At 39.4% G+C, this 5,496-nt stretch overlaps 1 pseudogene; it reads right to left on the bottom strand.

Moving 5' to 3' along the window:
- Positions 1-299: 299 nt before the first annotated feature.
- LOC101313365 overlaps positions 300-5,496 on the bottom strand; it is a 6,729-nt pseudogene continuing 1,532 nt past the window's right edge.

Here is a 5,496-nt window from a genome sequence, read left to right on the forward strand (position 1 = left end):
TTTCTGCTCCAACTACCAACAGCGCATCGGGGTTTGCAATATCCAATGGTGCATCATCAACTGGCGTGTTCCCCTTTACGTCATTTGCAACTACTGCCGCATCTCAACCTGCATTTGGTAACTCCACTCCTATGGGCTTTTCTACAGCTCCGTCTGGTAATAATGATCAAATGAGCATGGAAGACAGCGTGGCTGAGGACACTGTTCATGCATTACTACCCACAGTTGCAGCCTTTGGTCAACAGCCTGTCTCAGCTCCTCAATCTACACCCACGTTCCAGTTCACCCAGCAACCTGTGTCAACCCCTCAAACCCCCTTTGTATTTGGAGGTTCCTCCAATGGCTTCCCGTTTCAGAGCCAACAAAACCAATCCAACACACAGAATCCTTCGCCATTTCAGCCTGTCAATAGTTTGGCCAACGCGCAGAACCCTTCACCATTTCAGGGTTCAAATAGTCTAGGTTTGCCCACCAGTAGCTTCTCACTGGGCGCCCCTGACAAGTCTAATAGAAGGATTGTGAAGGTTAACCGTAGCAAGAACAGGAAGAAGTAGTTGGATTGGTTTACGAATGAGGGCATAACTGCCCTTGTCAGCTTCCAAATATCAGATACATTTACTTTTCCTTTCCGTTATTCTTAGGTGAAAATTTTCGTGGTTGCCATGAGAGGGGTATCCACATTTTATACCGGTTTTGTAGTTTGAACACTTGACCCATTATTTGTAACATTACATGTATGCCTATTTTATTAGTATATGATGTATGTCACAGCCTTGTTGTGCTGTTCTCCACTATTTTCTGTAGCTATTTGTAACATAAATGTAATGGGTCGGATTGTGTCCTCTACAGGCTGCTACTGCTTTTACGCCAGCAATTCGTTTATCAAGTATTTTCAGTCTTTGTAGATTTTGTATTTCGGGTGTTTGCTTCTACAAATTGATTGTAGGCGTAACTAGCTAGCGTCAAAAAGGTGAACCCATACGCCCTCTATTTTCTGTTAGAGACAATTAAGGATTGGCTGAAATCAAAGCTATAACCTGGTTGCTGTATTGCATCAGTTTAGGATCTGCCATATATTTGTAATGAACTTTATTACGTGTGTAACAGTAGTGTATCAGTAGCATATTTTGCTGCAATAGAAGTCTTATACTTATAAACAAAGGTAATGAGGTGTAGGTGTCTTACAGTCTTACTCGATCGCTTCCCAAGTCCTAACTACCTCTGTACTTCTCAAATCAACCTATTCCCTCCCTCTCCTCTTAATGGAATAGAACTTGAATAGGGCCTCGAAAATTTATTAATTTTTCAGTAATCTATTCATAGAAAATTCCATAAAAATCATTGTATTTTGTTTTACGGCTAGCGCCGGCACTGTGTCCTAATTGTCACTTCAATCGTCAGTGGCATTCTCTCAATGTCCACACAAATCTTCCGGCCTAACTACCGTAGCTCCCTTTGCTGGAGTTTATTTTGTTGCTCAGACACAGGTGTCACATCACATGACATCTATGCCTTTCAATAATCCACAGACCTTATGGTGGACCTCTCCATGTCTATATATAGGGACTGAATGTATGTTTCTCATACCGGTAAACAGTCTCATGTCATTAGGTTCTTCCTCTTTCTCTTTGCAAAACGTCTTTTGTATTTCATCAATTCGTAAAAATCCTCTCTGTTACTCATTTTACAAAAAATAATATTGTCTTCTTCTTGTATACTCCTGATTACTATAAAATTTATTACTTACATATTGGTCCTCTTTTGTTCCGAGGCTCATGTAAAATGGTCTCTACAGGCCTTCATTTTCTTCCGAGTCCATAGTCCCTTATGCACTACTCTCATCTGTTCACTCGTCTCTCTAGCACAATCGCCTAGGACCCTCCTCCATTTTGGATAGTTTAGGATCCACTCTTGGCACTCCTTCGATTAGCTCATGCAAATATTTATAAATAGAGAATATCAACCATTCTCAGCTTCCATGTCATCCGTTTAGAGTAATTGTTGAATCATAGTATTTATTGTACCTTTTATTCTACGAACCAAGACCTCTAATACTACGATGAGAAAAGAAGTAGAATGAAAGTAACAACTCAACAACAAAACCATAAATAAGCAAAGTAAAATAGGTGAAGGAAAACAACATTTCCACTGTAAAATGATAAAGTACACAACTTCAAAATACCACCATGAAACACACTTGTTTTGCTGCCAACTTGAGTGGACACTTCCTTCTTCACTGTCTACATGGGTATCAGAAAAAAAAAATTAGATTTGGGAGGAAAGTTTAGCTTACGACGATTAATAAAAGGTAAAAAGAGAAGGAAGAAGCGAAGCAGGTTCAATATCAAATGTGGAGGAAATTATCAGTAGGGTTTGCACTACTGACGCAGCAGCAGCTATGTCGGCGCCACTCCACGGCCACGGCCACGGCCACGGCCACTGCTGTGAACTCGATGCTCCTCCGCTCCCTGAAAGAGCACTATCTGGAAGTGTCCATAATGTCCCCTCCCCCTAAAGTGAACCCTCCCTCGCCTTTCACCGTCGTCAAGGGCGCCCTCGACGGCACCGGCCCCGTCCTCAGGCGCAGCTACGGCGACGAAGAAATCAGCATAGCCGTGATGCGATTGGCCAATATTATTCCCGACGCCGACGACATCAACCAGTTGTTCATACACGTGGACGTTTCGAAGCCCAACGAGAAGGAGTCTCTGATTTTCCTCTGCGCCCTGTATCCGGACGCCTTAGGCATTCACTCTGTCTCTATGAGGCGCATGGCTGAACCCTCTGCGCTTCGTTCCTCTGCTCTTCGTTATAACGGCCCTCGTTTTGAGTATGTTCCCTAATTTCTTCCAGCTCAGCACACCTCGTTTGGTATATATGATGTATGTCCATGTGTTACAATTACCACTCCCATTCCCCGAATTTGCACTAACTTAGAACTGAATACTTCTTACACTGGAAGTACGAACTCTGTAAATATCTTCTCCAATGTTTTGTCTAACTTTGAACCAGACTTTATTGCTTCCGAGTAGTATTCATTTATTAAAAATGTTTCAATTGATTTGTATGCTAATTCCTAACAAATTGTACTTAGTATAGAAGAACCCCGAAAAAGAAAAAGACAAGGAAAAAAAAAGTTATTCTCAACGTTCTGCCCAGACTTAAGTGGTTGATTTTTCTTATTTTATTTATTAATACCATGATGTCTTCTCCAGCTCAACAATGACAATGTTCTGTTGAATGGTTCCGTGAAGAGGTTATAATTCTCAGAAACAATGACAAGCTAAAGTTTGGGGTTTTCTTCACCGTTATGCGCTCCAACAGCTTCTTGATATTGATTATGTGTATATAACACGACTCTGTTAACCCTTTTTTCTTTTAAATCTAGTTTTCTAAAATTTAGTTTGATTCTATGTATCATGCATATGCTATTGCTTGGAATGGTTCAGCCACTAGTAATAATGTGGCTTGAGTTATTTGACTGTTTTCATTATAACTTGATTTTTTCCTTCCTGAATTCTTTATATCTCTTATTTATTCTTTTATCTTTCAATTTTAGTCTTTATGTTTCTTCAGAATAAATCAGATATGTAGAATGAGGTATTCCTGATAAACTGAGACAATGTTTGGGTTGACTTGTTTGCCAATTGACAGAGATCTTGATGAAGGGATGAGGGATGCATTCCACAGCTACATAGAAGAGCGGGGTGTGGGTGATAGTCTTTTTCCATTTCTTCAAGCTTGGCTTTATGTAAAAGACCATCGTAATCTCATGCGCTGGTTTAAATCAGTAGGATCATTCGTTAAGGAAACCAAGTCAGTTTAAGATTCTTAGCTTCAGGTCATCTAGAAAAGGGAAAAGAAAAAAAAAAACATGTATTTAGCAGTTCCAATGCTAAGTTTTTTCCCTCAACACTAATTTGTCCTAGTGAGATTTGTTTAGAAGTTCTGTGGTGTTTGGCTCTTTTCGAGTTATTTGTGTTACATTTGATATGGTAGTGCAGAGTCCTATCCAATATACCCCTCATTGAAAAATATTATCCGCTGGTTTTTCTCATATGTATTCCATGCCATCATAAAACAAGGAAAAAACAGTTTCCCTCAAAACAAGGGGCATATAGCTAGTAATTAACTATATGGTTTCGTTGGTTAAGGTGTTTAACTGACAACTTTGAGGTTTGAAACATCACGACATATATAGGGTGTGTGAGTTATTAATAACAGTTTTTAAAATATTAAAAAAAACCATATGTAAATAGTAATATATATATTTTTTTTATATAAAAAACTATCGCCTCTACATGTCCTCTAACTTAGCCATGGAGTTTTTTTTTTTTTGAAGAAAAAGAAAATTATAACGAGACGCCTTTAGAGCAGTCAATACTAACAGTTTCTAAATGTAACGTTTGTGCAGCCTGAAGAGGAAGCACATCATGGAGTTATGATCACCTCTCTTTTATCATTTTAAAACACTTTTATTAAAATCCCTTAAGTCACCAGGGCACCACAAATCCTTACATATATACCTTTATAACGTTAGTTAGGCTAGTTAACCAACAAGTCATAGCTCACCAACTAGAACTTATAAATCGAGTATTGTATTCAATTCTACTCTACCAAACGAGGCCATAAGAACTCGAATCCTCTCCTCATATTGCCTCAAACACAATCTTGACCATTAAATCTTACTCAATGGTCAAGATGTCTCTTATTTTTGTTTTTGAGATATTTTTCGTACGTGTCGTCTTATTGTAAAATCTCTCTCTCTCTCGTCCCAACTGATATCTCAAGTTCTTTATCAAAAAAATTATCAAGGTCCTCTTCTCCCAGTCTCCCACATACCCATAATAAGTGATGAAGCTGCAATTTCAAATTTTCAGTTCCAATCGCCCTCACCCAACCCTCTCCTTCTCCAAATCCCTAACCTCCACTCTCTTCCTCCTCCCTCAAACCCTCCCTTGAACCTTCCCCGCCGTCGATGTTGATAGAAACAGAGAGGACATGGTAATGTGGTGCGCGGTGGCGAAAAAGAAGAAATGGTGGTTCGGAGTCTGAAGGGAGTGATAGGAGGTATAATTCGAGAGAAGGTAGATAGGGATTAGGGCAGAATTTCGCTTCACCCCGCCGTCAAAAAACGGTACGACGAGCAGAGATCGTTAGAAGCAAAATGAGAATAGCTGCGAATAGATTATAATAATTTCGATAACCTGGCCTGGGTGTATAGATGAGAATATCGACGACATTTTGGGACGAGAGAGATGTAAAAATGTCAAAACAAAAGTAAGAGACATCTTGAACGGTCAAGATTGTGTTATGAGGCAATATGCCAAGCAAAGTTGGTCTGAGGTTGAGGAAATAAGAATAAACTCCCAGTACATGTAATCTACGAATTTCGATTGTACATATTTTATGTTTACAACTGGATGAACTCATTGTGGAATCACCAATCTGGGAATCTTCAGCTGACTTGTCTCATTGATTACCGATAGCTTTCTA

The sequence above is a fragment of the Fragaria vesca genome, linkage group LG7, assembly GCF_000184155.1.
Source record: "Fragaria vesca subsp. vesca linkage group LG7, FraVesHawaii_1.0, whole genome shotgun sequence".
NCBI classification, from domain to species: domain Eukaryota; kingdom Viridiplantae; phylum Streptophyta; class Magnoliopsida; order Rosales; family Rosaceae; genus Fragaria; species Fragaria vesca.